This window comes from Pongo abelii, chromosome 1, assembly GCF_028885655.2.
Source record: "Pongo abelii isolate AG06213 chromosome 1, NHGRI_mPonAbe1-v2.0_pri, whole genome shotgun sequence".
Taxonomy (NCBI): Eukaryota; Metazoa; Chordata; class Mammalia; order Primates; family Hominidae; genus Pongo; species Pongo abelii.
In genome coordinates, this window is record NC_071985.2 from 109,753,028 (window position 1) to 109,770,797 (window position 17,770).

The 17,770-nt window shown below is 40.0% G+C and overlaps 1 protein-coding gene and 1 pseudogene across 1 annotated transcript in view; one reads left to right on the forward strand and one right to left on the reverse strand.

Annotated features, from left to right (window-relative positions):
* The window catches only part of LOC129058910 (uncharacterized), a 59,759-nt gene that overhangs the window by 13,206 nt on the left and 28,783 nt on the right, over positions 1-17,770 (forward strand). The gene's annotated exons all lie outside the window — the stretch shown is intronic.
* LOC100455821 (protein FAM91A1-like) lies at positions 9,295-11,779 on the reverse strand (annotated as a pseudogene).

Below are 17,770 nucleotides of genomic sequence, written 5' to 3' on the forward strand. Positions count from 1 at the left end.
GCCATATCCTTAGAAAGCCTGTGTGTATTCTGATACATTTGGCAATTTCTACTGGCTTTTCTTGTATTGTCTGACCCTTTATTTCAGTGGTGCATCCTGGTTTTACCCAACAGGCAAGTGGTGACTCCAATGCAGGTGATGCAGAGGTGACACTAGAATGAAGTGAAATATTCTGTTGAGGGCTAAGTTCATGTTTTTGCTGACAGTGGCGGATAAATATCATGGCTTCCCCCTGCATAGTGCTTAGGAAGTTTCTTTTGATATGTGTTTTAGAGAAAACATAAAATTTGTAATCAGGAAAATGCAATAACGGAAGAAATGCTTACTTGAGTAACTAATGTGAGTTAGGCAAAGAAGATACAAATACTTCCCATTTCCTGCTTCTAAATTACAGTCAAATTGTCCTAAGCAAATCTCTCATTGTCTCCATGTAAAAGATATAGAGAAGCCATTAGAAAAAGGTAGCTGGAACAACTTTATATATACAGCCTGAATGAACTGCCTCATGATTTATATGTTTGAGGAAAGTGTCTGTTTGATAATTTAAATTAAGTTTAAACTGTCATAAACGGAAAGCTGTACAGATTCTGTGGGAGAGGATACTGGGGTACCAGATACTCCTTGCTAGGCTGTCCACTCTGCCTTCTTCAGTGCTCTGGATTGGTGCCCTTTATTCGTTTTTTTCACAACTTCCTCCCCTTTGCTCACGTTCTTTACAAGCTTCCAGGATTTTTTTATTTTATTTTATTTCTTTCCACAGTGACTCTCATGGCTGTTGCTATAGTTGCTATAAAAGGCAAGGTGGGGAACAGACAGGTGAATGAGCACAGAGGTCATTTGTAAACCGTTTGTGGTTAGTGCTCTTCTGTTTACTGTCTGTCTGTCTCTCTCAGTGTCTCTGGGTGTGTGTCTGTTTACAACATAAAATATATGCACACAAATCTCCAATTTTTCTAGAGTAACTATTAACACAGTTAAAATCTGGAAGAAATCTATCTTTTAAAGGAAATAACAATTAGCAAATAAAAGAGTTGATTCCCCCCAACTCTCATTCCCCAAAACTTGCTTAAGTGTATGGTTTGCACACATTCCATAAATAAAAACATTGCTGGCTCATAACTATGCTTCACTTTCATAAGCCTTCCAAATGTTAGTAACTTAGCCTTCTCCTTTCTAAGGGTTAGTCTGTAAGTGATGCTGGAAGCCATGTGGTAAGAAAGAGGACAGAAGTATAAAATCAGACTCAGAAAGTCAAATCTGGCATATTTGGCATAGATCCATTCAGCTTTGTATACTTTGTTAGGACCCGAGGGCATGCCTGATTTTCGTAAAATCGATGCACTGTTATTAAAACAAACAGGTGAAAATCACTTTTGTTACCCTACTTGACAAGGCATCTGACTACCTTAAGTGTGTTAGAAATTTTGCAAGTGGTTAAAATTTTATGCTTATGAATTCAAAAGATAGACTTTAGTTATCTTAAAAACTAATTTATGTAGATATTTTCCCTAATAATATAGCACAAATGGGTTTTATTTCCAACTAAAAAGAGTGCTTATTACCATGGATATAACTAGAAGAATCGTACAAATATATGTAATCCCATTAGAAAATATTTTTCTTAAAATTTGAAATGACAAGAACTTAATGAATCTTAAATATCTCTTGTTTTATTTTGAAAAATTGTTTTCATAGGATACAATTGAGCAACTGAGATTTGTTCTCCCAGTATCTGAAGACTTTTTTGGTCTTGTTTTGTTTTTTGGGTTTTTGGCCTTAAAAATAGGTGAATTCAGCTTTGAGTCTATTTCATCCATTCTGGAAGGTTCCTTGGGTCAATGATCTGAGGCATTCTTGATGTGGTTAGGACTTCCAAGCATTATTTTTTTTAGATCCTGTTTATTTAAAATGAAAAGGATTAGCATGAGGGATGGTAACATTCCTTTTTGATATCTGTAGCAGCAAGTTTTCTTATGATTCATTATTATTCTTCTCACAGCTTTAAATCATCTAGGAACTTCATATAAAATTTAATTCCAGTTTCAACTAGTTGTGGAGCATTTGATCCAAAATAAAATGAAAGTCCTCTCTGAAGTTGTAGAGGAGACTCAAGAATCAGAACAGGGTTTCTTCCAACCTGAAGTTCTTTAAGCTATGAGTTGAAGGACTAGGTAAAAAAGCAAATATCATTTAGTGTGATCATTAATGCACATGAGTCATTATTCCATGTGGTTGCTGTCGACTGGTCAGGGGCACTTCAAGCCCTAATCTCTACTTTGTCCTGTCTCTCTACACCCCGTTCTACTTTTTCGGCTTGTTGCTTGTAATATGTGAATGGAAATAAAATAATCAAGCTTGTTAGAATTGTGTTCATAATGACACAAAAGACCTGAGAGAATGTAAGAACGTGTAGAACATCCAAAATAAGATATATTTTTGGTTGGTTTAAAACCTTTTTGTTTGTTTCATTTTCTTCTGTGCTTAATGTATAGTTACTATTATTTCATATCCTTTGACTTACAGGTTTGGCTACAATGCAGTGTGAATATTGCACATGGGACCATTTGTCGTACTGTCAGGTGGCAATACATAGATGGATAGAATTTTGCTGTTTGATCAAAGCTGTGCCATTGGAAACTTGTTTTCCCAAGTATGGGTACATTCTCCACTTTTCCTGAGTGGAGAAACCTAGATCTGAGCAAAAAGCGTGAATAAATACACCTTGGGAGGCAGGGTGTCAAATATTTGATGCCATTTCCTTTGCTTGTAAATTGTTCATTTCATTTGAATATAAGTATAAAAGGACTTCTACCAAGAACATGAAACTAACATTTTGCCAAGCTAAATTTTAATGAATTTATTTGGACTTTTTTATAATCACTTAATATTTTCAGTTCATGTGCTAATATTAACTCTACTTACTGGAGAGAAAGAAATGGTATTCAATATGATAACTACCTTGTTACTGCAGAAATGTAGAAGTTTGGCATTTTAAGTATCAAATATTTTAAGTCAAAAAAAAATTACCAGTGTCCCACAGCACAGAGAGAGAATATATGTTTGCTTGTGTCCCTTTAATCTTTCCCCTGTAAAATTAAGCCTAGGGGCCTTACACTATTTTAAATTTTCAAAATTAGGTCATGTAAATGTTGTGTCAGATTTCCAATTCGTAAGTAGTATCCTTATGAATACTGAATAGTGAACATAGGGTACATTTATATCCTACTGATTGCTTAGCTGTGGAGAATGAATGGTATTTTCACAGGTTAGTAAACTGTTTTTCTATGATCTCTTATATACAAGTGTGATTAACATTTTTTTCTCCCTTCCTGAACTAATATAGGAACATGTGGTCTAATAAGTGTGAGTTCATTTGGGGAGGGCAGGATAGAATGCTTGAAATTAGGACTGACCCAAAAAATGCCTTGGTCTCGGTGTTTGTGGATTAGGAGGAGGAAGGGCTGAAAAGGAACCTTAAAAGCATTAGAATGGTAGAGTACAGATTAGCAGCAACACTCAGGGCTCCATCATGAAGAGAGTGAGATGAGTTCCCATGGTTAATGCAGCAGGGGCTCTAATTGAAAGCCCTCTACCTAGGAAATGATTTAAATCCTTTTATCCTAGCTGGATTGTGAACGTTTTATTTACTTTGAGGAAGTTGTTTAACCCTTTTTGTAGATTCCATCAATATTTAGAGTAATGTAAATACATTTTCCCTTGGCTATTTTACAAGGACATTGAGGATTAATTAAATTTAAAAGAAAGTAGTGCAGTTAACTCCCAGGAGACAGAGGGAGATGTTTATCATTTTTCTCGTCATTCATTCCTTATTCATTCATTTTACAAATGTTTGTTGAATAGTAATTACAATGAAGATACTATACCAGCTTCCTGAATTGGGAATACAAAGATGAAGGATGAGAGTGACTTCTGCCCTCATTATGTTATGTGTTCATATTTTCTTTTTAAAATTCTCATTATAATATGAGTAATTGTGCAGGGATTTAATATTGCTGGTCTCAGCAATAGTTGATCTTTGATTAACATCTCACTGACACATATTTTCACTGTGTATATTTATTTTTCCTTTCTAAATTTAGAACTACTCTTTATCTTCTACTGTAAGAGACATACAACATACTTTTGTTTTTTTCTACATTGTAATCAGTGCAGTTTTTTTAACCAAGAATAAACACAAGTTCTAATAGCAAACAGAAATAAACTCCCTACACATTACCTTCTCCATTAAAATATGTTTTATGCCACATGCAGAATTTTAATATTATATAGTTATTTGTGAAAATATAACTAAGTAGAAATTTTAAGAAAGAAAGCCTCTAATATTCATATCTTAGCACTAAAGAAGCATATATTATTCTGCAGATTGAATTAAAGTGTTAGTTACCAAGATATGAACTTAGACATTTTCAGTAAGCTTTTATAGGCTATTCTAGTAGAAAACTGTACACAATTTCCCATGAGGCTGGTGAAGGTTTCTTAACTTAAGTGACTTTTTAGCTGGTTCTTGGATTTTATTAAATAATATTTGAATGAACAGTTTTGACTAACAGCCTGAAGATATTAATCTTTCCTCTCTCAGTCTGAGCAAGCGAAAGTAGATAAATTCATATTGTATGTCTGATTCTCTTTGGGTTTGAAAAGAAATAAAGACTCTACTTCTAAATTAGCATAGAAAAGAGGAGAATTTCTCTTGATTTATTTCTCAGTTTGGGTTTGTGCTTTTGAAAAAGGAAAATAATGGTCCTGAAATCAGTAGGCTTTGTCTTTGCCAAAAAATGTGGACATGTTGATCTTAGGGGGGCTGATTATATAAAACAATAGAAATGTAGTCTTAGATGAAAATCTGTAAAGATGTAAGAATGCTGAACTAACATGAAAATCAAGGGTTGAAAAAATGCTGGATTGAGAATAATGTGATAATGAAGGTTTTATATATATTCATATATATAAAATATATTCATATGTTCTCTTCAACATACATAATGTCATAAAAAGGGTAAAATGCCTAAGTCTAGTCTTGACAGAGCACCAGCTTAAACCACATGAGCCTATCAGAGAACTTATGACAATATTTAGGGCTAAACTGATGTTACTGGTGAACCAGTATCTGGAATGATTTCCATAACTCACTTAACTTGTGTGTTTATACTGTGGACTTTAAAAAATAATTATCAGGATGGCTACTCGGAAGCCAGGAGCTTAGGAAGTGTCACAAATGGTATATATTTGTATTCTTGCCTCACGTCCCTTTCCCTTAAGTGGCGTTTGGAGTATGAGGGATTACGGTGTATTTGTAAGTGGTGTGCCTGAAAGGCTATCAGGGGACTTCTGGTTCTGCTTCAGTTCTGTTTTGTGAAGACGGTCAAGTGATTTAAGGTCTCTTGCTTCAGCCGTCCCACTTAGAAAGCAGTTGCTTGAGACTACTTCACTGTAAGCTCCTTTTTTTTTTTTAAGAAATGCAGATTTTATGATATTCCTGATCATTCTCTTTGCACTTAGTTTTAAAATGTTATTTGCAGTTGATTAGAGAGTGGTGATAAATAAGCCAGGATTTCTGGAATGCCAGGGCACTGTCCCCATGCATGGAAAACTGCACAAGAGCTTGTGTGTCTTGACATTCCCATATGTCAGGATGCCTTCATTTGCTAATGACAGAATACCCAACTCAGACTGGATTAAATAAAAGGGGATTTTCTTGCTTATTTAACTCTAGATTCAGTGGTAAATGGGTTTCTGGGTTGATTGGTTTGGGGCCTAACAATGTCTTCAAGGACTTGGTTTCTTTTCAACAGTCAGCTTTTGCCTTCCTGTGGGCTAGCGTTGTTTCCCATGGGATTGCAAGGCAGCTGCATACAACTCCTGCAGTTCTTCCTTTTCCATATCCAGAGAGGGGACATCCTTTCAGAAGCTGATTATTTTACGTGTAAATTCTATGTCCCATCCCTAGAGTCAGGGGTAAACTTAGCGATTCCCAAGTGAACTATCCTGAGGAAGATATGATGTAGTATTGAATAGCAGGAACATTTTTTATTTTATTTTTATAGAGATAGGGTCTCTTTCTATAGCCCAAGCTGGAGTACTGTCTTAGTCTGTTTTCATGCTGCTGATAAAGACATACCCATGACTGGGCAATTTACAAAAGAAAAAGGTTTAATTGGACTTACAGTTCCATGTGGCTGGGGAAGCCTCATAATCATGGCAGAAGGCAAGGAGGAGCAAGTCACGTCTTACGTGGATGGCAGCAGGCAAAGAGAGCTTGTGCAGCAAAACTCCCCTCTTGAGACTTACTGTCACAAGAACAGCATGGGAAAGACCTGCTCCCATGATTCAATTACTTCCCACTGGGTCCCTCCCACAACACATGGAAATTCAAGATGAGATTTGGGTAGGGACACAGCCAAACCATTCTGCCCTGGGCCCCTCCCAAATCTCATGTCCTCACATTTCAAAACCAATCATGTCTTCCCAACAGTCCCCCAAAGTCTTAACTCATTTCAGCATTAACTCAAAAGTCCAGTCCAAAGTCTCATTCAAGACATGGAAAGTCCCTTCCACCTGTGAGCCTGTAAAATCAAAAGCAAGTTAGTTACTTCCTAGATGCATTGCAGGTACAGGCATTGAATAAATACAGTCATTCCAAATGGGAGACATTGGCCAAAACAAAGGGGCTGCAGGCCCCCTGCAAGTCCAAAATCCAGCAGGACAGTTAAATCTTAAAGCTCCAAAATGATCTCCTTTGAATCCATGTCTCACATCTAGGTTACACTGATGCAAGAGGTGGGTTCCCATGGTCTTGGGCAGCTCCACCCCTGTGACTTTGCAGGGTGTAGCCCACCTCCTGGCTGCTTTCACAGGCTGGTGTTTAGTGTCTGCAGCTTTTCCAGGCACATGGTGCAAGCTGTCAGTGGATCTACCATTCTGGGGTCTGGAGGACAGTGGCCCACTTCTCACAACTCCATTAGGTGGTGCCCCAGTAAGGACTCTGTGTGGGGGCTCTGACCCCACATTTCCCTTCTGCACTGCCCTAGCAGAGGTTCTCCATGAGGGCCCTGCCCCCTACAGCATACTTTTGCCTGGGCATCCAGGCATTTCCATGCATCCTCTAAAATCTAGACAGAGGTTTCCAAACCTCAGTTCTTGACTTCTGTGCACCTGCAGGCTCAACACTAGATGGAAGCTGCCAAGGCTTGGAGCTTCCACCCTCTCAAGCAACAGCCCAAGCTATACCTTGGGTGCTTTTAGTTGGGGCTGGAGTGGCTGGGACGCAGGGCATGGAGTCCCTAGGCTGCACACAGCTTGGAGACCCTGAGCCTGGACCATGAAACCATTTTCTCCTAGGGTTCTATGCCTGTGATGGGAGGGGCTGCCGTGAAGACCTTTGACATGCCCTGGAGACATTTTCCCCATTGTCTTGGGAATTAACTTTCGGCTTCTAGTTACTTACAAATTTCTGCAGCCAGCTTGAATTTCTCCTCAGAAAATGGGTTTTTCTTTTCTATCACATTGTCAGGCAGCAAATTTTCTGAACTTTTATTTTCTGCTTCCCTTATAAAACTGAATGCCTTTAACAGTACCCAAGTTACATCTCGAATGCTTTGCTGCTTAGAAATTTCTTCCACCAGATACCCTAAATCATCTCTCTGAAGTTTAAAGTTCCACAGATCTTTAGGGCAAGGGCAAAATGCTGCCAGTCTCTTTGCTAAAACGTAACAAGAGTCACCTTTGCTCCAGTCCCCAACAAGTTTCTCATCTCCATCTAAGACCACCTTAGCCTCGACTTTATTGTTCATATTGCTATCAGGTTTTTGGTCAAAGCCATTCAACAAGTCTCTAGGAAGTCCCAAACTTTCCCACATTTTTCTGTCTTCTTCTGAGCCCTCCAAACCGTTCCAGCCTCTGCCTGTTACCCAGTTTCAAAGTCGCTTCCACATTTTTGGGTATCTTTTCAGCAGGCCCGACTCCACTGGTACCAATTTACTGTAGTAGTCTGTTTTCACACTGCTGATAAAGACCACCCCAGACTCGGCAATTTACAAAAGAAAGAGGTTTAATTGAACTTACAGTTTCTCGTGGCTAGGGAAGCCTCACAGTCATGGCGGAAGGCAAGGAGGAGCAAGTCACGTCTTACGTAGATGGCAGTAGGCAAAGAGGCTTGTGCAGGAAAACTCCCCCATATAATAACTATCAGATCTCTTGAGAGTTACTCACTGTCACGAAAGCAGCACCGGAAAGAACTGCCCCCATGATTCAATTACCTCCCACAGGGTCCCTCTCACAGCACGTGGAAATTCAAGATGAGATTTGGATAGTGACCAAACCATATCAAGTACAATCTTGCCTCATTGTAGCCTCCACTTCCTGGGCTCAAATGATCATCCCACCTCAACCTCCCAAGTAGCTGGGACTACAGGTGTGTGCCACCACACTGGCTGTGTTTTAATTTATGTAGAGATGATGTCTTGCTGTGTTGCCCAGGCTTGTCTGGAAGTCCTAGGCTCAAGGGGTCCTCCTGCCTTGGCTGCCCAAAGCTCTGGATTACAGGTGTGAGCCACTGTACCTGGCTAGCAGGAAAATTTCTAAGAAATAGATATTGGTGCAATAACCACAAAGCCAACCAGAGAGAGTTTTTCCATTTCCATTTTATAACTCATTTTTTTCCTTGACCTTGGAAAACTAGGGAACAGCTGGACTTAAGTAAATGTACTTTACTGTATAAGAATACTTCACTCTGACACACAGCATCTGCAACGCATAAGTCAGCTCAGACTTCAGTAACTGCTATTAGTATTTCTATCATGAACCTCGTAGATCCCTGGTGAGCAGGCATTGCATAAGAAGAAACTTCACAAGAGATAAAGATTCACTGGGAAATACACCAGAATATGTCATAATGAATAACCTCCTTCCAATGCATATAGTGGGGATAATGATACGTAAATATTTTAATTTTTTGGACAATATTCTACAATTCATTTAGAACTTATATGTTATTATTGATGTAGGTTTCAAACTCACATATATGATTTAAAGTATATACTAATATGATAGAAATTCAAAGTCAGATAATTCTCATCTTTATATAGGAAGTAATTAATGAAAGTTCTCAATTAACATTAATATAAGACCTAGAAAGTAAGTCTAGCTTGACTGTTGAAGAATAATAGTATTTAAATTCTTTACTGAAACAAAATCCTCCACTTACCTATGATGAATGGTTATATACATTTTGTACCTTTTATTATATAGCCTTGTCAGTTTAGAAAATTAAGAACATTATGATGTATTACTGGTTGAGTGGTAGCCCAAGCTACTCAGACAAGAAAATGATGATTTGAGTGCACTTGATTTTGGACAGATATTATCACTGAGAACTGCTTCCTTGTTTGTGCCAGAAAATGGGCTGTCGTTTGAGAAGATGTTTAAATATGAATGATTTTTTTTTGATAAGTTATTTAGGGCAATTTTCCTACAAACTTTCCAGTTTAATTCGTAACTGAACAGTGGAATTCCAAAGCACAGCTCGAGAGGAACCCGGTCTGCTTCTGTTGTGGCACCAGAGGTTTGCTTTTTTGCTGAATCTATAGCTGCTTCCTCAATGACCATTTCAAATGACACTGTACTCCCATTTACATCTGAGCCAGAAGCCAAATCAAGTTCTCCTCTCTCATCAGAAACATCACTGAGTTTTCTATTTGCAAGTTGGCTGGAAGCATTCAACATGGTGACATATCCACAGAGATGTTGTAAGTCCACTGTTCCTTAGTATCTGCAATGCTTTATGAATACCCATATTGACACGAGTGAACTCTCCTTATAGTTCCGTTTCATCAAATGGAAATGGGAAATGGACAGTTTCTCCTACCCCATGCAGACCATGCCCCTGAATTAAAACTGCAGAATGTGTTAAAGCATCATTCAACATCGTGAGCACATTTGAGGTAGGAACTACTCCAGGATCATGACCCCAAGATGTTATTAGCAATCGATCATAACTCTGAAATATATCTGGCAGTTTTTTGAGGTCTTGTACCTTTGGACAATAAAAGGGATGGTGGTCCTTATCCAGTGATATGATAAATGTACAGTTTAAACCAGACAGAGCTGATTTCTGGGATAGCTGGTCCAATATGCTGAGGGGTGCAGCTGCTGACAGACCGGATTTCATTGGTGAGGGGAGCCATGGAAACAAGCAGCATGTAATTTTTGTTTAGAACTCTGCTGCAAGTTGCAGGGTCCAGACCAAGAAGGCTTTCACAGTATAAGAGATCCAGAGGGAAACCATAATTGGGTTGGTCTGGCTGTGCAGTTTGCACAACTAGATCTTTGTTATGATGCAGAAACAGTATTGTGTTTCTCAGAGTAAGTGCATGATCAAAATATCGTAGTGCTTCTCCTTCACCAGTGCTCTGAACTGGTGAAAGATATCCCATCATTAAGAAGGCAGTAAGACTGGAGTCAAACAGGAATGCAATGCATTTCGTGTGTCCTGTAGACAGACTCAGGCTGCTTACACTGGCTGTGTCAGCTGGATCTTCTTGACTATTTGTATCAGTATCAGTTGCCGATGAAGCTTCTTGTACAGGACTCCTACTTTCCCCTCCATCCCATGACAATAGCATCTTCTGTGGATCTAAGGTATTCTTTAATCTGTTTATGGATGGAACATTCTTCCATGATGAATGAAGTTGATCCAAATTTATTGCTTGTCCCTTCTTATGGGCAAAGCCCAATCAGCAATACATTGAAACAGCATTCTTAACCAGGGATAAGTCAATCTCAAGGACATTTGCAAGCTCTGCCACATTTATGTGCTCATCTATTGAAACAAATATAGAGTAGAGTTTCAAAATAATCACCTTGCACTTGATTCATTGCAAAACCTTCAAGAGGTGGAACTGCTATACAACTGTCATCAGATATTGGTACATCCAGATAAATAAATCCTTTGTTATACAAACTATTTACTACATTGTAATCTAGTGATCCAGAGAGTTGAGGGCCTGAATCGATGATCTTATCAATAGCACATTTCTCAAGCCAAGTGCATATGTTGATGTCATCTTCTGTGATATATCCAGCCTGCACCACCCACCACGCCTCTGTGGCAATTTCCACTGGCTTTATTGGTAGAAGATCATGGGCTGTTTTCCTTCTGAAGAATTTTTTTGATGAGCTACACTGATTCATAGATCAATATACTGGTTTCTTCCTATGCCAAGAAGCCTTAGACAGCAGCAGTAAAATTGGGCAATGAATCATAACTTTTCTCACTGTTCATAATATTCTCCATAATCCCAGTATAAGATGAAAATGGTGTTATCCTCAAGCCCTTCACCATAATATCCGGTAGATGGTAAGGGTACAGCATGAGATGATCTCGGCTGTACTTTAGCAGTTCCTCATAGTATCTGCATTCATCTTTCTTGACATGTTTAAGTTATTTCTGTATCGTAACTGATTGCAGATACTGTACAGGACAACCTGCTTCTCATATTCTCTCTGTGAATTTCCAAGACGACTGGGATTTTCTTCCTCCTCTGCCACCCTGAACAGCAAGACCAATACTACTTCCTGTATTTCCTCCTCTTCAGCCTACTTGTGAAGACAAGGATGAAGACCTCCATGATGAGCCATCTCCACTTAATGACTGTCTCACATTGGCTGGCAACTTGTTCCAGGTGTAGTTGTGCCGGATGTGGAACTCCACCTCTATGTTCATGATGTCGCGGCCAGGGCCGGCGGCGGGGGCCACGACCATGACCCACACTACGCCTCCCGCCTGCCTGCCTGCAGCCAGTCAGCAGAGCGCCACGGGAGACCCGGCACCTCGCAATGCAGAAGGCCCAGGCTGCCTCTTGGCCTGGGCTCCCTACAGTTGAGTGTGGCCCGGGCCAGCGGAGCACTAGAGCATCAGCGATGGGAGGCTGGGTCGCCTGAGCAGCTCGGAAGGCCCTTTTTAACTTTAGACGTTCTGTTTGATGAAGAGACACATAGGTTATCAACTTAGGCCAGGTTCAAAAGGCCCTTCAATCATATGGAAATGAAATGTAACCTCCTCCCACAAGTAAAAGGATTAACTCCCCCATTCAACCGGGATACTTAGTCTTACTAAAAACTTAGAAGAATCCCCCAAGAGTCAATTACAACCAAAATGGAAAGGGCCCCTATCAGGCATTATTAAGCACCCCCACTGCTGTTAAACTCCAAAGTTAATTTTTTTTTTTTTTTTTAGATGAAGTCTTGCTCTGTCACCCAGGCTGGAGTGCAATGGCTCAATCTCGGCTCACTGCAACCTCCACCTTCTGGGTTCAAGCAATCCTCCTACCTCAGCCTGCTGAGTAGCTGGGATTACAGGCACGTGACACCATGCTTGACTAATTTTTTTTTTTTTTTTTGTATTTTTAGTGGCGACGAGGTTTCACCATGTTGGCCAGGCTGGTCTCGAACTCCTGACCTTGTGAAATGCCTGCCTCAGCCTCCCAAAGTGCTGGGATTACAGGCATGAACCACTGTGCCCAGCCTCACAGATTCTTTTTTTTTTTTTTTTTGAGACGGAGTCTCACTGTGTCCCCAGGCTGGAGTGCAGTGGCGCGATCTCAACTCACTGCAAGCTCCGCCTCCCGGGTTCACGCCATTCTCATGCCTCAGCCTCCCGAGTAGCTGGGACTACAGGTGCCCACCACCACACCTGGCTAATTTTTTTTGTATTTTTAATAGAGATGGGGTATTACCGTGTTAGCCAGGATGCTCTTGATCTCCTGACCTCGTGATCCGCCCACCTCGGCCTCCCAAAGTATTAGGATTACAGGCGTGAGCCACCGCCCCTGGCCCTCAAAGATTCTTGAGTCCTCACAGATGTCAGAGGAAGATGCTGTGACCTATACTTGCAAATGCCCAGAAGACTTAAAGCTATTGTTTTGCACATGCACAGATAACAATAATAACGTGATGCTATGGATGAGCATGAAAGTTTTTCTCTTACTCCTAATTATAATGTTTTCTCTCTTACCGCTTTGCCCTGCTGATGGAATTCAATTAAGTATTGAACCTGTTTACAGTTTAAAAAAAAAAAAAGGAATCTCTACCAGCAGACAGTTGGTTTTTACCCTTCCTAGGACCTTTAACAGATATCTTGTTATTACTAATCTTTGCTCATTGCTTGTTTAACACCTCCTTGTAAAGTTTGTGTCTTCTAGATTACAATAATTCCATGTAAAGATGATGCTGGCACAAGGCTTTCAACCCATCCCCTCTTCTGACCCAGAAAATAAAGACATCCTACCTTTGGGCCTTTTAGAACAGGTATCCAGAGATTTTACTTCTCCTATGCTAGGCAGGGTCTATGTCCACAACATCAGCAGGAAGCAGTTATAGAAGATGAAACTCCACCCTTCTGTAAGCCCCTTAAGATTAAGGAGGAGTATATAATCTCTGATGGGGAAATGAGGTAGGAGACCGGAAGGACTTATTTTCCAGTCACAATCCCATTGAACAGAGCAGGATCTGGTCAAAATGGCGCAGTGAAGAAGCCTGCTGAAACCAGCAGATGATGATGAAAGTGACCTCTAGTTGCCGTCACTGCTTATGAGCATAAAGACACTACCACTGGGACCATGGCCAGTTTACAAATGTCATGGCAACACACATTGGCAATGGCCTTGAAGTTACTTTATATGGTTCTGGAAACTCCCTGCCCCTTTTCCAGAAAGTTCTGAATAACCTACCTCTTAATTGGCATGCAATTAAAAGTGGGTCTAAATACAACTAGCTAGCAGCCCACAGGCACCAACTCTGGGCACACTGCCTATGGGTTAGCCCTGCTCTGCAAGAAGCAGCACCAGTTCAATAAAAGTTGCTTTCTCTCACCAGCGGCTTATCCTTGAATTCTTTACTTGGCAAAGCCAAGGAGACTACAGTCTGGGAGAAATTTCCCAGGCTACAAACCAGTTTTGGGGCTCGCCTGCCCTGCGTCACTATCATTGTTTCCTTGGATTTCCCAGGAGTGTACATGTTTGAGACTGCTGCCCTGCTTATAGATCTGTTTCCCTGCAGGAAAGGAGTATCTTGCCTATGGCTTCCAGAGTTGGAGGTACATGTAGTTTCACTACTGAGTGCTAACATTTAATTTTGGAATCAAGTGATGCATTCAGACTGGTTGCTGTCATTCTGTGGTATACATGGAGTGAACACATTTGTGACTGAGTTTCCTGCTTTTAGCTGGAGCAAGAAAGTTTTATAATTGTGATTTGTACAAAAAAATTATCGGCAAGAGAATGTGTGTAAAATAAACTTTATTGTCAGGTTTCTAAACGCTCATCCTTCAAGGAAAACAGACATATGCTGAAGAGCTGATAAACAGTCTACAGCAGTGTTATTCTAACTTAATCTTGATTCCGAGTCCTTGCCATTTTCCTCCAGCTGCTGTTGACTCCAGTTATATATAGGTTGGGGGAAAGGGGATTATCTATGGATCTAGGCATCACTGTCTCTTGGGCAGTTATCACATTTGCAGGCTGAACGGATGTGATTTCTACAATCAAACTATCCATTTGGAATACAAATCTGGAGTGGCTGTAAAATTTGCTTCTCGGAGATGGAGCTTTCAAATTTGGACTTTCAATTGTTCTGTTGTTTTAGTTGTTCTCATCAACTGGGGAAATGTTTGTGACTAAGCTTTGTTAAAAGTAGAGAAGAGCTTTTCATAGTTCCAACATTAGTTGTTACCTGAAACAAACAAAAACACACACACATATACAATGAAACAATAATCTTTGGTGAGGTCTTGCTGATACCTAACTGAGGCTGGAGTGAGAGCTAAGTGTTGCTACATGCCAGGTGCAAACTGAGTGCAGCTAAGTGGATAATCTCTGGTGGTGAACTCCAGTCTAGAAGAAGATAGTAATAATAGATGGAAAAGAAAGTCTCCTGAAATGAACTAGCTGGCCTGTGGTGTAGGACACAGGACCCCAGCCACCTTATGATTCTAAAAGCCTTGCTCAAAGCTGCTGCAGATGAGTTAGCTAGGTCTCTACCACCTCCTCAGCATCAATTGACTTTCCATAATACTCCTCTAGAGAGAAATAAAGGTCTTTCACACCTCCCAGGAAGGGATTTCTTGGCCTCAAATGTGCACATTCAGAAATAGCTTGTCATAAGAAAGAGAGGATAGTTTGCAGAGAAATAACCCTCCTAAGTCCACATCCTATTCCTTTTAAATAAGAGAGTGGTGCAAAGGGAAGAGCCCTAGAATGTCAAAGCCAACAGGGTGCTCAGATACCACCCAAGTACAGTTCTATCTTTGGCCATAAGGAGACAATGGTGTCAAGAGGCTAAGGCCATATGATCTGTAGGTGAAAAACCTGGGATGAGAATCAAGGCCTCAAACTTTTTCCACTACATCACAGATTTAGGAGCAGTTAGAGGGAAGGCTTCAATCTGGAGAACACTAACAGGCTCTAGAGCTTATTAGGTCATGGTGGCTGGGACAGAAATAAGGATTCACAGAAAGATGTTTATTGTCAATGTTCTTTTACAGTAAATGTTCTTTTGGGATTTTGCTTGATAAAAAGGCTGAGCAGAAGTGAAAAATATATTTTTCTTTTTTTCTTTTTCTTTCTTTCTTTTTTTTTTTTTTTTTTTTTTTTAGACAGTTTCACTGTTGTTGCCCAGGCTGGAGTGCAATGGTGCAATCTTGGCTCACCACAACCTCCACCCCCAGGGTTCAAGCAGTTCTCCTGCCTCAGCCTCCCAAGTAGCTGTGATTACAGGCAGGCACCACCACGCCCAGGTAATTTTTTTTTTTTTTTTTTTTTTTGTATTTTTAGTAGAGATGTAGTTCCTCCATGTTGGTCAGGCTGGTCTCAAACTCCCAACCTCAGGTGATCCTCCCAAAGTGCTGGGATTACAGGCTCAAGTCACCAAGCCTGGCCAAAAGTAAAATTTTCTAATTGCAATTCTGAACAACTTATGGGTTGTGAAATCAATATAGTGGACTGCTTACTACTACAGGCTTTATTTAAATACTAGGAAGGTTGGATTAAACATAATGAAAGATTTTTTAAAAACTGATCACAAAGAATTGTATATTTCTCACTGCATCTTGTGGTCAGAAAAGTTTGAGAAACTGCTCTACATAGGAAAATTATAGGTTCAATCTATCCATCTACCTCTTTTTCTCTTCTCTTTTTTGCATGCTATGCAAACAAAACCATGGAGAGAGGAAGGCAAATTCCATCAATGGGTGGTGTTAAGCCTTTTCTGTGAGGTAGCTGCACATTTGGGATACTTCTATGCTGGCGACTTCACATTCTAGTAGATAGATGGTCCTTTTCATCTCTAGCCACATGTGAAAATTACTTGGGAGCTTTTTAAGACTACTAATGTCTTCCACCCACCTGGAAGCGTTTAAATCAGAATCTCTATGTGTAGAGTCCAGGCACTTGTGTTAGTTAAAACCTCACCAGGCTTTATAATATGACGGAATGGTTTAAAGCTACGGAGTAGACCCACCCTATTTCCCACCATTCTCTTTGTTTCTCTTTCACCATAGGCTTCTTTCCCATGAGAAAGTAAAGATTTTAGTCTCTCTTTTCACAGTCTGAAGTAAATCACTATCTTTCTCAATTGGACTTCCAAGGCAAAGATTTCTTTCCATTTATCTATCTGGATTTTTACAAAGTTGGCCTCTGGATTCCCTTTTCCCAAAGCTAATTCACCACAAAGGCACCCCTCAAGTCAAGGAGCTGGACTTTCATACAGCTGCACCTGTCAATCATGGGTAAATACTTTGCAGGCAGGGTTGCTGGGTGCTGTGGGATTGACATAAACTCCCAGGTATTGCCAGCTCTGAGCCTCAGACAAGCTTGTGACTAAGTGACTCCAGTAGTCTGAGGACAGTCCTTACTCAGAAGGGTCTTTGGAAGCAAAAGCACACATAGGCATGAGAGGGTTAAAAAAAAAAAAAAAAATCCCATGTGATCTTGGCTTATACCTAACAGAACTTGTGCAAGAATGGATATTAAGGTGGGTATTGTACACAGCATAGCTTAGTAAATACCAAGTCTGGAGTTTAAGGGATACACTGAAGAGATTTTACAGGTTTGTAAACATTTTTGCCAATTTGAACATACTTTTGTTTGCGTTTGGTTTTTCTCCTCAGTGGTAAGAGCTAGGCACAATAAGGTAGCTAGGATATTATATTTTCAATCAATAAATTTGTATTTTGCCAAGGACCAAGATGAACTATGACGATTTCAATTTTTTAGTTCTTTATTTTCATCAGCTTGAAAATTAGGACTTTTGCTCCTTTTTTGACTTATGGCACCTTTTTGGTTTTCACAGTTTCTCAAAGACCAGTAAGTTAGAATCTACATTATGATGGCTTATTCTATCAGTACCCTAGGGGAAAGTTGATTTAATCTTGACAAAATGTATTCAATTAAAATAATAATTATTTTCTTTCTTCTTTCTTTCTTTGTTTTTTTTTTTTCTTGAGAAGGAGTCTTGCTCTGTCACCCAGGCTAGAGTGCAGTGGCACAATCTTGGGTCACTGCAACCTCCGTCTCCCTGGTTGAAATGATTCTCCTGCCTCAGCCTCCTGAGTAGCTGGGACTACAAGCGCATGCCACCACGCCCAGCTAATTTTTGTATTTTTAGTAGAGACAGGGTTTCACCGTGTTGCTCTCTTAAATCTTTTCACCTTTTAAGTTTGTCCTTCTCTTCTCCAATTTGCAATAGTGGAGTGTGGCTT